The sequence below is a fragment of the Serinus canaria genome, chromosome 1 (genome assembly GCF_022539315.1).
Source record: "Serinus canaria isolate serCan28SL12 chromosome 1, serCan2020, whole genome shotgun sequence".
NCBI classification, from domain to species: domain Eukaryota; kingdom Metazoa; phylum Chordata; class Aves; order Passeriformes; family Fringillidae; genus Serinus; species Serinus canaria.
This window is the reverse complement of record NC_066313.1, coordinates 82,896,559-82,916,295: the sequence shown is the minus strand read 5'-3', so window position 1 is coordinate 82,916,295 and position 19,737 is coordinate 82,896,559.

The window sequence follows — 19,737 nt, the reverse complement described above, 5'->3', positions numbered from 1 at the left end:
GGCTGAAAAGTCAGGCTAGAATGCAATTTCCCACTGATGTTTTTTTCTTTTCTCATGACCAGCCATACTCCTGAGTTCACGCTATCCCCTGTTTTGAGGGCTGCAGTTTGGAGTCAGAATTCCATTTTAAACTAGAAGCAACAGAGACCTGGCTTTAGGTATCAGTCTGTTCTGTTCTGTTTACTGTGCCCTTAGAGCAGTCCACAGATAGATCAATCTGTTTGGTCATGACATATGAAATGTATAAGATTTATTACACTTTTTTTGCTATAGTCATGACTCTACATATGACAGTAAATCTAAAGGATGACAGATATGTTGTTTGGATGGCACAGCCCTCTGATATGTTTTGTGTAATAGAATAACAGAGGTTTACCACCCTGCAGCTGAAGTTGTTTTAGGTCTTTCCTTAGAATGTAAATACTCAATCTTTTAAGGGCTACAGATCCTTTTCGACCATGAGCTTTAGCAGGTACAGACCTCTGATCCTCTACATAATAATATGAAATCCACTTGAACATTAATTCTGCACTCAACTGTGGTTTGAACAAGAAGTATGGCCAGGCTGTTATTTAATTGGATTTTAGACACAGTAGATGACATTTTCTTGGAAAATTCTCCAGAGTGGTTTAAACTGTAAAACCTTTGAAAAACATAGATTTTACAAATTGTATCCCTTGTACAACAATATAAGGAATATCTATAAATGCAGGTCATTGCTAAAACCCTTCAGGAAATATAAACAATGGCCACTGAGTATGTTTGGACATGATTGGGTAGTTTTGGGTGAAATAGCTTTCTGGGACAGGATATGCTGTGGCATGTCTTATTAGCTGTTGACTCCCTTGTTTGATTACAACAGCTTTCATGCCACTGCTGAGCTCTTCTGAAGGAGAAGATTTTGGGTGCATACATAAATATTAGGATGTCGCAGTATAAGTCATTTAAATAATCAGTCAGCTAGCTGATAGCTGACTGATGATATATTTGAATTAGAGGGAAACAGTTTCAGGGTAACTCCTGGCTTGTTAGCTGGAGTGCTCACCAGTTAATGTAAGTGTCTGAGTGTCACATTATTGAAATGGTGTCTGCTGGACTGGGTCTCTCAGGGCACCAGGAGGTTAAAGCATGTATCCCACATGGGCTTCAGTTTCAAGCAGTCTTGAAACTAATACTCTGTTCTGATACCATCTCAAGCTATGTCCCTCATCTTTAAATTATGTGAATACTTGAGTAGTTTCTCTTGTAAATGACACTCTTAAATATAGTGTCCTAGATCTGGATCACTGTAGATGCTAATTACTTTGTTGCTGACCCTTAGAACCTAAATCAAAAAGTACAGGACATACATGGCATTAAATTCAAGTATTTAATTGAAAGTAATGAAAAGGGTGGGCTGAAATGAGTGGACCCACAGGAATATGGAGTTACAAAATATCAAGGAGTCTACAGTGAAATACTGAGCTCTCTGAATGATGAGTAATTGTACCATTATAAATACCCACTGGCCAACACACTGGCTTGAAGAAGTGTTGCAGCATGATGAAATGTGCAAGCAGATCGAAACCCTGCTGCTTGCAGGGACATCATGCAGAGAGAGATGGGGACAGAACACAGCTTTCTTTGTCATGATGGAGCAGTTTCAACTGCTCTAGCAGCCTATCATTAGGCTGGTGGAAACAAAAGCTTGAGACACACCTCGGTCTGACTTACAGTGCTCTGTAAAAGACACAGTGTGTCTAAAAGTGCCAGCTCCTTTGTCCCCCCCTCACAGCACCTATCCTCAACTTGATGCCTGACCCCAAGCACCTCTGAAGAGGCACTGTGAGCCAGCACAGCTGTTTGTTAGTGCTCAGGTGGAGCTAACAGACCCAAATCAGCAGTTACTTTATAAAAACGACAATTTCAGCCCCCTGCCTTTTGAAAGAAGGCAGCCAGGTAAACTCTTGCCGTGAAATGTGCTCTAGCTATGCTCAGCACGGTGCGCTACAGTGAATATTTTGATTTGATCCCTGAAAACACAGGCAGCGTCTGGCGGTGCAAGAGCCATGCAAATTTCATGAGTAGGGAAACAGCAGATTCCTGCACTTCTCACTGACACTGGCTTAGTGCAGGCTCTGGCTCGAAAAACAGCCTGAGAGAGTGGGGTCAGAAATCCAGGTGCAGCACAAAAAAGAAGCAGCAAGACTAAGCAGACCAGAAACTGGCATTTTCTGAAGGATAGGAAATGAAAAGATCCTCTTACACCTTTTCCAGTGACACATGGCACTTGCTACATAGAGTGCTCTGAGGTGTATCAGCCCCAGTAGTATATCTGGATGTGCTCCAGAGGATGCTCCAGGGATGCCTGCAGATCCCTGAGGTCGGTGCTTTGGGTCCACATGCATGAGCCCCTCCTTGTATCTAGATCTGTCTCTAAACAGTAGCAGATCTGTCTTTCTCCAGCTGATTCAGGAAGTAATGGTGATGTGGCAGAGGGATTTACTTAGCCAAATTCATTAAAAAGTAAAACAGCCTGTGAGAATGTGGTAATACATTGTATAGCATACCTGTAAATATGGGCCATGACCAAGGAGTATATTGCTGTAATTATCTTGTTATGGTAATATTTTTTCCTTCTTTACTTATTATTTAAATTGTGGGAAATTTGCAAGGACCTTTATGGAAATGCTCATAATACCCTTCTTAAAACTTCAGATGATGTAAGAAAAGAGAAACTGACTATTGCCAGGGCAAATTTATTCCATCTATTTTACAGCTGAGCAGGTGAGGAGAAAATTGATCAGGCAGCCTACTGAAGACACCAATCATATGTCTGTGAGTTTTTCTAACAGAGGTCTTATGAAATCCTATCTGATGCAGCCACATTCTAGACAGTCAGAAATAATGTACAGATATATATAGCAATTCCAAATATCTCCTGGGGCAGACTGTGCACACAGGAATAGCAGCACTATGCAGCCTGTGGAGATACCAATGAGAAAACCAAATTTAGAAAAAGAGAATCCTTTGCTTTTTGTTTGGACAGGTTTTATTTGCTTTCTTATTTTTCTTAGTTTCTGTTTCCCCTGGAGTACTGTCTTTTCATCTTTTATATTTGTAACAGAACATTCAGTTTTCAGCAGTCCCCAGCATGCAGTTCCATCAATAAATATTTTTACACTTGATGACTGAAAAGTGTCCAATATCAACCTGTTGATCCTGTTTGTGCATGAGAAACATCAGAATCCTGATCTTCCAGGGCACATGTAGTTACTGTGAAAATTAAATATGGCTCCTAATTTGGCCTTACCTTTTGCAGTATCTATGCCCAATTACAATTTCTGCAAAAAGATTGGTACTTACAGATTAAAACATTATGATCTCAGGGAAATTTAGACAGGAAGCTGATACAATTCTTAAAAGCTTAAGCACTGTATAGTCAGCATTTCCATTGTCATATAGTCTACATTTCCATTGTTAAGTCTGTCATAGAAAGACCATTTTGCATTTTTCTTCTCTTACCTCTCATTTATTTCCCAGCATTTTTAGTGATGCAGGACTTGTTGATAGATGTGAGAGAAAAATGATGTGAATACTGGTGCAGAAAGTATAGTTGTAAAAGATGTTCATGCTTTCCATTAGGTTGCTTTTAGTTCTGTCAATAAGGCTCAGTATTGGAGGAAGATAGCACGCTTTCCAAAACACACAAAAAATCTGCAACAAGGTTACACCCTACCATGCTGCTCAGGCAGCAGAGTATTGTCAGTAGGGACTGCTAGCTATGCAGATGGATTTAGCTCCTTAGAAGCATCAGAAATTATGTTCTGCAAAACTGTAGGACTGTGTGCTTCCTTCTATTTATGCTGTCTCTGGGGCCTTAGAGCATACTACAAAACAGTTATAATAATAAGTAACTTGAGTCCCAGTGTGCCTCGTAGAGAAGCAGAAGGAAGCTGGCTGTTTAAAAGCTTGTCTGGCCTTTAATTAGCTCCTCCACAGAGCCAAGCAGCACACCCTGCACTGTGCAGGAAGGAACAGTCCTGTATGTGTTTGGACCACATGGCTTCCCACCCCTTTGGCTGCTGGTCTGGGGTTGCTTGCTTACACATCCCCCTGTCCCTCCTCCTTGATGTGGCTTAGCTCCCCAGGGAAGCGCAGGAGGCCTGCCCTGAAGTGAGCACCAAGAACAGCACAGCTCCCCTTGGGAGTATGGTCAGGATCTTCTCCCAACACCTCTGAGCCAGCAGCTGAACCCTGGGCACATCTTTTGCTTAGGAGTTTCAGGGAATGATTTCCAAAGGTCTTTGGACTGAGAAAACCAAGCACCTGCAGTGGTCTCTCTTCACTTGGTCAGAGGAGATTCATCTCCTTTCCACCAAGGCTCTTCCCTTGTGCTCTGCAAATCCTCTCCAGCAAAAGCTGATAACATGATAAAGCTTTCAGAAATTATAATTTCACAGGTTGAGGTAATTCATACAGAATCCTTACTATTCAATTTATTCTGCCATTTTTGGAGCCATGAATTCACAACATACAGCAGTAATCATCAGGCAGCTATATCTAAACCCTGTAATAGCTGGATGTTCTAATGGGAATTGACAGCTGATATGTACAAAAGTGCTACTTACCATGGCCTAAAATTGAGGGAAATATGTGACAAAATTAAATACTTGCATGCTTCCAGGCAGCAGCTCTGATTTTAGTAAGGAACAAAGAAATACAATTGCTGCACAAAAACTTCCTGTCTGTTAAGTTTGATCAGAGTTTTATATCTACAATATACCACTTCAAACTACGCCACCAGGTATGCATGTAAACACATTCATCTTGATGGATGTCCCAACTTGCTTTACACAAGAAGCAACACAATTTCCTGCAACATCAGTATCTTTGAGGAGGAAAAAATCGAGAACAACTACTCAGCTTTCTTATCCTTTTAATAGGCAGCCATTTAAAAATACTTCTTTGTAAAATTTAGTTTAGTGTATGGAAGTCATTTGACAGGACTTTTCTTCCATCATAAAGATTTTGAAGGTAATTTTATCACCTTAATTTGGTGGCTCTGATTTTTACCTTTTTTACCCTGTAAAGATTTAAGTTTGTCAAATCCTACCAAAAAAACAAACAAACAAAAATCTACAGCAATCCTGTGCTCTGATTTTAGGCAAGCGTATTTTGTAAGTAAAATTGGCCAGTTTCTCCAAAAGGGATTCCCATGGGTAGACTCTGCAGGTGAGAAAGTGGAGGAATTCAATAGGTATCAGCCTGTTTTGATTTCCAAACTGCCAGGTTAGCAAGGATCAGGTGGTGGTGTAATGCTTTACACATACTCAAAATATCTTTCCAGCAGGGGGATGTAGAATTCCAGTTTTTTATGTGTTGCAAGACTGGTGGGATGATTATTTTTCTATGTCACGAATACCGGAATGGATCTATTCAACAGAGAACAAAATAAGAGCAAAAAACCCATGCAAAATTTTTGAAGAATTCCCAAGTCTGAGCAAATGTTAAATTGTTTCTTTTTTAGTAATCTGAATAAATGATGAACAAGAAGGCATTTTTATCACTTACGAGAACACTGCCTGGGAAATGATTGGGCCAAATATTCCTGGATCTGGTCAGAAGAAATGATGGATGAAAAGTGAGATACCATATTGATGATTTAGAAACTATTTGGCCAGTATGGAGCTTGCTTAAGATAATGTAAACTGGATCTCACATTGTGCTGAAGCATATTTTTCCATGGTGAAATCAAGTTTAAATGAGGTAGTATTGAATAAAATAAATAAAAATTTGCTAGACACTCTAGAATCTTTCGGCCAACAAATAGAATTTCCCTTGCTAATATAGCTCAATGCCAGCGAAAAACCCGACCCCAGGAGCCCAGTCCAAAGCAGTTTATTTGAATTTTGACAGGTGGATTAAACATTTGCACCTGCCACTGACCCTCATGTGGTCATTGACAGCCTGCTCCTGTGGAGCCAGTCTGGATCCTCTCTTTCCAAGACAGACCCTTCCTCCTTGGGAAGTTGCAGTTATGTCATAGTCAGGGCAATCTCCTGCCTCTTCCTCACTTCTCATGAGAAAGGCGACACCTGGCTTGATTTTTAGGGCAGTGCACCTAAATCTGATTAACCTAATGATCAGCCAGAGCTACTCAAGGTACGAGGGAGCTGAGCCAAGTGCTATCCCAAAAACTGAGTGGAAGTGTCTCACCTGCTGCCTTATGAAGGACCTGAACTTCAGCTCAGGCAGCAAATGTCCGGGAATCAGAGTATATTCTGAGATGGGAGGCACCCACCAGGATCATCAAGTCCAACTCCTGGCCCTGTGAAAGGCACCCCAAGGGTTGCACTCTGAGAGTGTTGTCCAAATGCTTCTTGAGCTCTGTCAGGCTTGGTGCTGTGACCACTTCCCTGGAAAGCCTGTTCCAGTGCCCACCCACCCTCTGGGTAAAAAGCTTTTTCTGACATCCAACCTAAACATCCCCCACCTCAGCTTCATGCTGTCTTCTGTTTGCCAGCCTTCCTTTGTCCACCCCTGGCTGGTGTAAACCAACAGCATTACATTGAACCACACAGGGTTCAAGAGGACACACCTGTGAAGCTGGCATCTACCCAGAGCAGGGTGCAGCCTTTGGAATCTCTTTTGTCTCTGCCTGAGACATAAACCTGAAGGAGAAATAGACTGGGTTAATTCTTCTTGCTCTCCCAGTTGCCAGACCAAATTCCTTCTTCCTCACACGAACCCTGTTCCCTTTTTCACCCAAAGATTGCTGGTGCACGAAGAGATGCAAGTTGGAATTTATACTTTTGACTGAAAGATACTTACTGTTCTTGTTGATGTCAATTGAAGAAGGAAACATTTCTTATTTAATCATAGCAAATTGCATCCAGAGATAAAAAATCATTACACAAAATAAAGTGACTGGTTATTCCAATTAAGATATCCTAAACTAAAAAAACAAGCTGTTGTCAATATAGTGTGTCAATTCTCACCAGAGCTTTGAATTTCCCAATAATATGGCTCTTTCAGGGGGTCTAGTCCTGCTTTTATTGAAGATAATGGCAGAATTCCCAATGACACCAGGAGGAGCAGAATCCACTTAATAATCTGCAAGCTGCTGGTTCAGTAAGAGTCATAGTAATTACACATATGGCCATATAAAGAAGTTCAGCTGAAAGTAATTTGTAAAAAAATATTTGGAAGAGAAATTCTGTTGTAATAGAAAATTACTGAAGACTTAGATTGAAGAGATAGAAGGCAATAAATCATTTGACATTATAAAATGTGGACAAATTGTAAGAGACTTATATCAGGGATATCAAGATGGGCAAAGAACAGGTCTGTATGAATGAAATCTTTGAAACCTTTTTTCTCAGCATTAAGATAGAATTTTGCAGGTTTAATTACATGCTGAGTTTTGCACTGTTGGAAGAATAATTTCAGCAGGGCTGTGAAGAGTATAAATTAGTATATTACTGACTTAATCAGATTTGTGTTCCTTGAAATAGGGAGCTGGCTTCAAAAGAAGGGGAATAAAAAGAGGGAAATGTGTATAGATGTTACGGCTAGAAGGAGCCATTTAAAATTGCTTCAGGGGAATTTCAAGTTAAATTTGGAAATAGTTTGTCTCCAGAGGTTGAGAAATCTTTATTAGTAGCAGTCTTTGAGAGTAGGTGTTAGACAAACTTTTTTTAGGAATGTCAAAGAAAAGAGAAGATCCTGACTTGGGAAGGGAAGGTAGGCTAGAGAATGTCTTGAAACGCTTCCAGGCATATTTTCTTTCATTTCTATTTTTATTTTTTGAAAGTGATGATTTTTTCTAATTTATAGGTCTCATAATTTTACTCACTGCTGCTTTACAGAATGTAAAGACTCCTATTTGGCATCTGGTCTGGCTTTAAGTGCCTTATAAAATAAAGATTCCTTTCATCACATTTATGACAGCAGTGTCTAATGACCAACGAAGAACGATGCCACTGCACTAGGTGTTGTACTCAGCATGCATTAGAGGGCCAGGTCCTCTGAGGCTTTTCGCTTAAAACCCTCAGCTCCTTTGTGCATGTGGTGAACCACCCTCATGCCACGTGGTCCATGCGGTGTCGTTCCATTCCATTTGGAGAACTCGGCTGCACTTCCCATTTTCTTCCTCTGAAAGTACTCACACTGTCATAAAATCATTCTTTTGGTCAGTGATGCAGATTTGACACTGTTCCCTGATCATATCCCAGTAGAACTGAGATTCCTATGTTGAAAAGTTCCTTACCTCTCCTCCAGACAAGAAGAAAAGGGCAGGTACCTTCCAGGCATGCGAGGTCAGTGCTGCCTTGCAGTGATGATTCTCTTCCCCTGACCACACTGAGTCCTAACACAGACCACACAATTCCCTAACCTAGGAATTTCAGCCTGGTTAAAGGCTTCCAGATAGATTTAGTCTTTACATTTTGTCAGTAGGATGCTTTCTCCATTTTTCTCAACAGATTCAGTGGCTTCTTTCTTCACAGCTAATGTTTCTATACTTAGTCTTTTACCAGCAACATCCAGTGCAGGCCTTGTTTTTACTATATCTGTCATGAAGTTCCTACCAACACACACTTCTGAAGGAACTATTTTGAATTATAATTTTTCCACTCACTGCCCTTTACCTTCACTCTTTGTTTGGTCTGGTAAAATGACCCTGCAGACAGAGCATGGACACAACCACCATGCAGTTATAAGATGCCAAGAAGAGATTTTTCTGCCAGTGGGGCCTTATACCCATGTTAATGCCAGCCATCTGCCATCATTTAGGCATTTTCCCAGACTTCAAAAAGTTGTGTTGATCTTTCACTATTGTTTTGATATTCAGAATTTGCTTTTAAGGACTGATCTCACTGTGGGAGGCATTTCAGTTCTAGCCAAGTACCTCTATCAAATTTGATTCTGTGCTTTAATGTTTCCTTTCAACATCCAATGTTTTGATGTAGGATTCCCAGTCCAGGTTCACTTTTTTTTTTTCTGAAATGATACAATTTTCCTCTTGTGGTGTACTGTAGTGACACTCACTGCCCAGACTCACAAAAATTAGTCTGCCGTGAAACATGACAGAATCTATTTCAACTTATTGAAATTTTGTCAGCTTCTTACTAGTTCTGTTTCTGTTTGGAGGCATGGGCTGGGGGAAAGTAGTAGCCACTGTGAAGAAAATTAACTCTAGCCAAGCTGAAACAAGCACACTAGTAAACACACTGAGCAGTACAGCACTAGTCAGGCACCTGACAGTTGATTCTGAATCAATCTGAAAAATTCTGGATAAGTGCTTGGAAACCATAGTGTTCACCATTAGCCACAGCATTTGTAAGATGGAACTGTAAAACATCCTGGCCTCAAAGAAAATAAAATGAAACCCAAACTGTAAGGGAGATGATGGAGAAAAATACAGCAGATCAGCTAGTTTTGATCAATACCAGCAAAACTGTATTGGGCTTCTGTTGTTACTGATGGACATCCAGTCAAAGCTCAGCAAATACAGACTGTGCCAAGATGGTTTCACTGCTCCTAATGCCTGATCTTGCAGTAAAGATGTTGCAGCAGTACCTATCCATGCTGAAATCACACCCTCGAGTGCACCACAGAGCCTTCTAATGATAAAGATAACGAACCATTGAAATGAAGTGGCTGGAAATTGTGAAACATCTTTGTTGAAGGTCTTTAAATGGAAGCAGAATAAAAAGCTATCTGGAATGATGTAGTTAGAGATGATCCTGCCTTTGGGCAAATAGACAAAGTAATTGACCTCTTGATGTTCTGGCCGGGTGCATTTTTTAACTTTATAACCTTACATTTTCATTGGATAGCAAGCCTTGCTAATCTATTTTTCTGAGGTTCTTGTACTGCCTCAGTGCAATGTTGATGCATCAATCTTCAGAGTGACATCTGAGCACTAGTAATGCTTGCTATTGAGTTTGCTTGCAAAATTACATTCCAAAATGACATTATTCTAAGATTGCTCTGAATGTAATGAGTCACCTCCCTTCCTGCTGCTAGGTTTTTCAGGTCTTTGAGTCTCCTTTCACCCAGAGAAAGCCTTCAAATGTGATGAGCTATTTACTGTCAAGGATGGCAGCTCCATACTTTTTGAATTTAATGAGGGAAAATATATCTCTAATGTATAGAAGTTTGCAGGTTGGTTAGTTTTGTGAAGCACATGTAAAGAATTCCTTGCCTTTTAAATTCTGCATATCCCTCTCTCCAGCTTACCTAAAGAATTTGCCTGGTGGCATAAACAGGTTTTGTAACAGGAATGGGTCTTAAAATTATCATTAGGGTATGTGTCTACCAGATTTATCTCTACCAAGTTCCAAAAAACTTGTTCAACTGGGTTTCTGATTCCTATTATAATTAATTAAAATGGTTTTTTGTTGGTAGCCTGGAAAATGCTTTGGTAGAACAATCCAGATAGAATAGATCCACACTCTCTTCCTGGATTCTGCTTTGTTTGGGTGTAATGATCCACTCACTGACTATGACATGACAGCAGATTCCTATGGATTTCCTTGAGGAGAGAGACAAGCCTGAGAATATTTTGTTATGATGTCTTTGAAATGAGTTTCATGTAAATAAACAGGGTTTAACTACGTAGCTCCTGCTCTAGATAATAAGACCCAGGACCCTCCAAGGCATTTTTTCTGTGAGAGTGTGTATCTTATGTTTAGCCAAACAAGTATGAATTTACCTTCATTATATTTTCTTATTACACAAGTTATTGATTGTATTATGTGATTTAGATGTAGCCTCTGAAAAGAGAGAATATATTCCTGTCTGATTTTTAGTCTTTCCTTGGATTTTAAGAACCTGTTAATATACAGATTTAAAATTTAGTTAATATGGTATTTAAGCTGTAACACTCCTTTGTTGTTTAACCTGTCATTATGTCTGATTATTCTACTACGTTATGAGCTTATTCAGAGTAGAAGAGAAAAACATCTTGTCTTCCTGACAAGGCAAAGCAGCAGAAGAAGATGGAAACACAAAGAGATAGTGCATCCCATTCTGCCCCATTAGATTGTATTTGCACCACTGTTTTTCCAGGCATTTTCGCAAACCTATTCTGAATTTACATCTGTGTCACCATGGACAGGATTTGGCCCACTCTGTGTAAAGGCTACATCCAGTTGTTATGGCAACAAGATTTCTAAAAATTGGGAGAGAAGAATACCAGGTTGTTGTGATAAATGATGCATTAAAAGTGACTGCTTTCTTGTGGATTGATTGTTTTAATTGATGCTTTTTTCTGTGTAGAATCCATCTTTATTGATGAATGCAATTAGTCAAGATGCTGTTATAACAGCTTTATCATTCCAATGACCAGATACTATGCAGAAGATGACCAGGTTAGGTTTTATAGCAAGATGAAAGATTGGTTAGCTTAAATTTATATGACAAACTTATGTTCTGTGCAATCCAACTGATGTCTGCAACAGCTGTCACACCGCAGCAGGAAGCAACCTAAAGCTAATGTTATCACAGTGACAAGAAAGAAACTACATTTTTAACATCTGAAGCATTCTATATTCTGAAACAGGCTTGTGGGAGGAAAAAAAACCTGGTTTCTGTGAGTTCCTTTACTTGTTTCTTTCAGAAGCCTTGCCTGGTAATGTAACGTGTATAATGCTGCCTGATTAATTTCTCTCTGCTCTGTGCTGAGTTGAGGTTTGAAGACCATAAATCTATTTTTCCAGCCCTCTGAATTTACAAAATATTGGGCTGAACTTGCTTGAGTGGCTCCACCAGCCTCCCCTCTTACAAATTAGCCTGCAGCAGTTGTGTCCTTTGGAGGAGAGACCTGACTCACACCCTCCTCCTCCAGAGTTACAGGCAGCACCGGTTAAGAAGCAAATGCAGAAATGAAACCTTTGGAGGCTGAAAGCAGAAGCCAAATAAATGTGAATTTAAGTTTTAAAGTGCAGCATATTACTGTGCATGTGCAAACAGATGCAGATCTGTTCCAGCTTGCAGACATGGAAGTTCAGATGTTTGCCTGTGGGCGTCCATACATGCCTAAGCTTGCAGCACAGCCAACGGTGCCCAAGTCAGTGGCACATGGTTTCTTTACCTCAGTGTGCCACCTGTTGCCATATGAGATGTTTTGGGGTGTCAGAGACATCAAGGACTTCTGGGAGGTCCAACCATATTTGAAGCAGAAACTGGATATAGTTAAAATGGCATCAATATTTAGGAATTGAATCTTCCCATTATTTAGGCTGGACAATTACATAGCTTGGATATTCAGCTGACACCAAGGCTAGCCATGTTTTGCTTAATCTGAATTAATCTGAAGCCTAACTGTAACAAAGTCTTAAATATCAGCTCACATGTAGATACCTATATTATAGACACCTTATTGTCTAAAAATGGGTAATGAATTTTACACTTGATTGCTGTTTTCAAGCCATAACCCTAACAACGAATAAAACAAAGAGAGAAAAGAGCTTGGGACTTTTTGTTTTTAGGTAATTTCCCATTAGCTCAATTGAACTCAGAGCAAAATTTCTACTCTTTTCAGAAGGGGGAAGACCAAATGCATGATTTAGAGATATAGAAACTTAGTGATTTAGAAATATATCTCACTAATAATACCATGTGGGGGAATGGGGTTCTAAGTGTTCATAGTCTTGTTTGTTTAAGATGTTTAAAAATCAAGTATCTATAGTGGTATTTGGACCCTTTCCACTGTCACCGTAGAGAGAGACACTTCCACAGGATTTCCTTTACACTACTGACTAGTGAGCCTGACTCATGGGGTATTATGTTCAGAATAGCTTCCAGCTGACCCGAGTTTGATGAGATAAATTACCTTGAATGATTGCAAATGCCTGGCACAGCAGCAATTTGGTTGCTCCAGTCTGTAGGTAAATGGGAGTGCATGAGATTAAATCTGTGTTTTCACTTTAACCAACAGATTTAAAATATTGACAATAGCTTATTTTGAGAACTTTTTTTAACAGATGTATAAATCTGGAAATTAATTGATAAACTAAGTTTTCAGATAAAATCACTGCTATGGCCCTGACACACAATGATTAGGAAGGGAACACCAACCTTCTGTGAGCTGGATTAGGTTCTGTGTTTGCCTTCTGCAGTGTGACCAGAAAATTTCAGGATACATATCAATCAGTAGAAAGAAAATAGTCACCAAGACTCAAATTCAGCAGGGTACTTGAGCATACAGACTGTTTTTTGCTGGAATTTCTCCTGTGCTTGAGATTTGGCACTTGCTACTCAGAGCCTATGTTGCTACAAGTTGTAATTTGCAGCATTATCCAAAATATTGTTCTGTCTTTCAATTGCTCCACTTGCCTCATTCCTGGGAGGTCAGAGCAAAACTTTACTGACATAAAAGGAAAATTAGGTCCAGTAAATTCTCATTGCACCTCAAGCACTGTTTTGATGAAAGTTTCTTCTCAGAAGCCAGGATTTAAACACCCCTTAAGAGGCTATTGTGTGTCCATGGCCAAGTTCTGGGCGTTAATGGGTGAAGCTGCCACCCTCCTGTGGCCTTGCTCTTTGCCAGAAATTACTGCCCCACTGGAAGAACTGCAAAATCCAGCATGCCCTGACTCCTCAGCTCCTGCAGCCCCCTGCTGTGGTCGGGGAAAGCAGCCTGCACGCTGCCTCCTCCCATCACAGCATGGTCTCTAAATGGCCAGGAAGAAATACAGCATCTCAGGTGGGAACATGAGGGTGATCAGTGCTTGGGACTGGGGCCACAAAAACTGGTTGTTAATAAATCAGCCAACACCTTGTAGTTAAACTGTTGGATCTGAGCAGTTGGTTGAGTTTTTTCTTCCTCTGAGACAATGTGTGCGTGCACATATATTCTGAGAAAAAGCTCATATCTTAGAAGGCAGCAAAAATGAAAACCATGTTCCCCTGCAAATAATAATGGCTAGAGGCTGCTATAGCATTGTCATTTTTAGCTCTTAGGCACTGACAGTGCTTTCTGTGCTGTAGAAAAGTGAAGGTAAAATATAAGTCCTGTTCAGACACTGTTGCTGGGAAGAAAGTACATAAATATGCGGCTTTAATGAACAGGAAAAGCAGCAGTGGTTACAGTCAGAAAAACACAACATCTTTTTTATTTATTCTGGGGATACTATAGGGATGCAGATTGAAAAATATGTTAAATATTGCAGGATATTTATACATTAAAGCCCTGACCTTGAGTATGCTAAAGCTGCTTTCAGATGTGCACATCAAGTGATGGTTCAGCTTTATTTTTAACCCATGGAACTGCAAAATAGGATAAAATTGACAGAGAACATACATAAAGCAGCTCTGGAAGATTCCTCTTGCTCTCACACTCAGTTGTGCACATTCTGATAAAATCTAAGGCCGCGTATTTGACTTCTGATTTATTAGCGGGAATCTGCAGGTGTAGCTCAAGAGAGGAGAGAGAAAAATGAGCAAGATGGGACTTATCCAGAGCTGTGACTTGTGAGGCCCTCAGCAGCAGCAGTTCAGCTGACGTTTTGATTTTCAAGGATCTTTTCCTTAAGGCAACAAGGAATCCAGGTAGTTTGGAGTAGTTAGAAAAGTTATAATGTTCCCTTCTCCTCTGGCAAACAGTCAGAAAGGAAAAATTGATCTGGAACAGAGAGCAGACATCAACCTTTCTTCTGTTCTCTGTGAGGCATTGACCAGGGCAGGAGCATGAAATACTGTCTTGGCACACAGAGCAAGTATCTGAGCTGATGTAAAATTCCTCTGTTGGGAGCACAGGGACAACTTCCCTTGTCCAATTGCTTAGAAAATAATGAAATGAATATACATTATTTTCCCTCATATTTGCAGAGTTGTTAAAAATTCATTGCTCCATTCTTCAAGAAATTCATCAGGTATGAATTGAATGAACTGAAAAGTGTGGTTTATGTTGCCCCAGTATATTTGGAATGGAATTGGAAAGCGAACATAACTCGTGAACCAAAACTGACTTTGGTGTGACCATCATACAGAGTGCTGCATTCCCTTAGAAGTTCCTGTGAAGATGAAACAGGCAGAAGAGTCTTTTTAAAAGCCCTTGATTTTCCCTGAGGGTTGTTTTTGACAAAGATCAGGTAAAAGTGACTTGTTGCTGCACAAGCTGGGTTGGCGCCACGGGTCACTCTTGGGGTTAGAGGATGAGAGATGGGGTGCAGCTATTTATTGTTCTTTGTCTGCAGTCTCCAAAAACACAAAATGGAAATTTGAGCTGGATAATTACTGAGACCCTCAAAGCATGTCCAGTTATACCAGCTGACGGATTTTCCGTCTCTGCAATGAAAACAGTTGAGTCAGAACAAAGTGGCATGAGGATAGAAGGTGATGCAACTTCCTCATTTTTCTGCTGAGAATATGTATTATGGTACAAAATCAGGGAATTAACAGCACATTAAAAAGTACTTTCCATATGGCCATTTAGCAAAGTCAATAATTGAAACAAGTAAAATACATAAAAGTGCTCCATGAACTGTATTAAATTTGTGCTGTTTCAATTCAGATTTCTAGTTCAAGAGGACATAATGAAACCAAATATTTTGCAGGAAAAAAAAAAAGATACCAATTATTATTAAAACAGCTGGAAATTTGTGTATTTTACTACGTTATGACTTCTTCAGTAAATTTTGTCAATTAAAAGATTATGAGCATTATATATTAAAAGTGTCAAGCTCCATAAAAGCATGAAATTGATACAATGAATTTAAATATGGAAGTACAAAATATTTTGAAAATTAATAAGTAGTAAGATGCTACTTTCAGTTATTCAATGAAAATTGACATTTAATCTAATAACCTAAATAATCTTGCTGTTTGATAATAATAATAATAATAATAATAGTAATAAACTTGTTTGGAATTTGATTGCTCCTTTTTCAACTTTTGGCTATACTTTTTATTTGTGTTATATATATGGTCTCTTTAGCATTATTCTCATCGTGTTCTTTCATTTATAGTACAGGGTTTCCTGCATCAGAAGCTACTTCACAATAGATATATTTTATAATTTCCCTTAACTATCTTTTTATTCCACACTGATAACCAACCTCCTCATATTAGTTCTCTTAATCCATGTAGTGGTTGATTTGCTAATCTGAAAAGACATCCAATTCCAATCTTCTAAAAAATAATCTTAGAACCTGATTTCACCTAGAGGAAAGTGGGGTTTTGAAGCAATCATGACTGACTCTTCTTTGCTCAGAACTCATGTTGCTGAAAGATTTTAATCATCAGCTGTTTGGCCCCAGGTATCAGAAACCTGATAGTTGGCAATATAGTCTCTTCTTGGAGGAGAAAACACAGCATTTCTGACAACAGTTGTGTAGACACTGGAAGTCCAGAAAGGCAGTACTCTGTACTAACATGATCTGGGGTCATATGAAAAGTTAAGATATTCTCTGAATAAAATGCTGATTGCCAGGTAATATTAAGGGGATACTTCTTCCTTGGGGGCTTCTTTTTTTTTTCTTTTTTTCTTTTTTTTTTTTAAATTTACTTGTATGTTTAAACAGGAGAATTGCAGAGTTGGACTCCACATTTTCACCAGGAAAGTCCACCCCCTGTAGCATAGCAGTGGTCTTGAATCTGCATCACCTTATTTCTTCTTTCACTGCAAATTGTCTCTGCTTTTTCTCCCACACAACTGATTTCACCATTCCCAAATGGCAGATATTGACCAATGGATCCATCATGTCTCGAACAATGAAATCCTGAAAAAGGATTTCAATAATCCAGATTGTTTAATTTAATTTATTCTGAGACATTTTTAGAGAGTTCCATTCAGGTTTTACAGCTTTGTGTTTTTTCCTTCAGACGTGATGGAAAACATTATCCCTCTCAGGCTCTGGATTAGACAAAAATATCCAGGGAGAAAATGTTTTTAGATAGACAGGTGAGAGAGGCTGCAGACAGGTATCCCCATTGCTTAATAGGAAAAATAATAGCTGCTTTCTGTCAAGCAGTGGGATTTCTGGAAGAGAAAAACATGGGGTTCTGGGAATGAAAACTGCTGGGAGGAGCTGGTCCAGGTGTCCAAGGGCAGCTCAGATCCCAAAGGCAGCCCTGGTGTCACTGCCTGGGTTGTGAGAAACCAAGACCTCTGGGCAGCCTTATTGAGAGGGTCCTCTGCAGAGAGGCAAATTGTGCTCCTCATCCTGTTTCCATGGGGATGGGAAATGTGCCTCTGCAGAGACAGCAGCACAAGGGGAAACGCGGGAAGAAAGATCTGAGGTCCTGTTTCCCAGATACAGCACATGATCCTCCAAAAGGAAATAAGAAATTTGTTTTCTGCCTATTCTGTAAACACTAGGAAAAAAAAAAAAGCAAAACCAAAAACAAACAAACAAACAAAAAAAAACCAAACAAACCCAAACATCCTGAGAGCTGTTTCTCCTCCCAGATACCATCCTGATAATCAATAAATTCTAAACTGGGGATGGGAGGATGACTTATGGATCAGTGAAGTATCAGACTTACACTCCTTTGTTGATGTATTGATGCAGTATATTATGGAGGCAATATCCTGCAGTGAAACATTGATTCAAAACATGGTTTTAACCAGCAGCAGCACCATGGAATAACCCTGTCTACCTTAATACATTTTCTTTTTCTCTGTCCATGGGATTAAAACGTTTGGGGTGGTGCCATCATGACATTGCTGGCCTCCTCAAAAATATCCTCATTTCTGTGAGAGTCACACTTGGACAAGCTGCCCCACTCAGCTGGTGAACGGAAGGTGTTGGATGTTGTCTTCCTTGAGGGCAACTAAATGGTGTAGACACAGCTGGATGGACCAGGTAGCATTTGCAGCCTGGCCAATGGGGGCTGCCAATGCCACTGAAAGAGAAGAGGCTGCCTGATCCCTCCTGTCACACTGCCAGCACAGTCTTTGTTTACTTTCCTTCCTCTCCCCATCAAGGATGAGCAGTGTTTGTTTTCAAGTGGCTTTGCTTTGCCACCTCCCCAGTGAGCTAGGAGCAATGCAGCCACCAGAGGATATCGAGCAGTAAGACTGCATTAAGAAGCCTCCTAGGGAAGCCAGCGTACCACAGTGCTGAAATTAGACAACATATTGTACAACACAGCCTCAGATATTCAGATGCACATTTTCCTTGAGGTCCCGTAAGCACATTCAAGTCTGAGCAGTGAAGAGCACAAACAGCTGCAGTCCCTGGGAGCCGGTGGGCACGCTGCTGTCACCAGCCACTGAAGTGCAAGTCAGTGACTTTGGCACACCTTGAGGAAAAAAAGTCTGCTATCCAAACAAAATGTAATTTCTCATCTGGGAGTAGAGCAGGGGCTTAAAGGAGAAAACAGAATCTGACTGTAGAGCTCAACAAGGAGATTTTTAGAAGGGAATAAAGTGTTCGGGTATTATTCTTTGAAATTTTTTGTCTGACTAGAATCACATCTCAACACAGATATGCTGGTATGCTCTGATGTAGAGTATTGCCTGCTAAAAAATTATAAAAACTCTTTTTGGGAAGAAAGTAGCAATGGGTTGTATGCAATAATGGTGCAAATCTTGTTATAAACTCAGTGATCCAACAGACTACTCATACATCTAAATCTTCAGTGTGCCTCAGATACAGTGGTGGTTTTGGAGCAGATGGAGAACTGAGAAGACCCCCCAAAGCTCAAGGGAGCACCTGGAATCCTTTTTGAGGCCTTCATAACAATACATCTTTGCACCCTGTACTTACTAGCTCGTCAGGGAGCCTTACAGGATGCAGGTAATGGCATTGATGAATTTCTTCGCTCGTAAGGGTCATTCAGAAGGAGAAGCCAAGAAGAAGGATCTGTTGAAACTTTTTTTCTTGAGTAAGATAGAAAGACAAAAATTAAATCTGTGGTCTAGAACATGGCATGCTCAGGCTGCTTAGCATGTGCACTTTTGCAATGCACCCAGTTTTGAGGGAGTGGTAAGAAAGTTATATGGGTCTCAATTGAGGCATCTCCACACACACACGGACAAAAAGAAAAAAAAGCACCCATTTCCTTTTCTCCATAAAGTATATCAAGGAGCTGAATACTTCTCTGGAGAGCAATACAAACATCCTTAGTAGCATGGATTGCTAAGGAAACACAAAATAGAGCAAAGGAGATGACTTAGTTGTTCTTAAGCACCTGAAATTTTCTTTAGGCAAAAGTAGTCTTGCACTCAGCTACCAAACAGGGAACCACTTACAGTGCTAAGCACTTGTTGGAAATTTTCAAACTAGCTGAGAAATTCTGGTGCAGATGTCACTGTCTGAGTCTATTTCTGGCTGTGTTGCTGTGCAATTAAACTAGAACTCTTTTCTGCTCATCTGAAGGGTGGGGTGGCAATAAGTGAAGATAACTTTACAGCATATCTTCCATGAGGGCATCAGCATTTACAAAATATTTCCTTGCAGGAGTCTCAAAACATTTGATGTTAGTTATCATCCTCTCAAATAAGACAAAGTTTAACATCAAGAAACTGATTTGTGGCAGAAATTTTCATTCAGTAGTGATAGAATTGAAAAAAAAGTGATAGAATCTGGCACCTAATGGTGTATATCCTTTGCAGTATGTCTTGATAAAAGTTTCATGTTGATTAGTTCCTTGGGCAGCTGGCCAGTGTTCTCTGCTAATTGTAGAAGACAGAACATTTATTTTGTAATAGACTTTGGAAAAAAACTACCTCCAACTTAAATTAGAAGATGCTAAATGACAGTAGGTCTGACTTGTGTTTTGAAAGAAGAGGAAAAAAAAAAG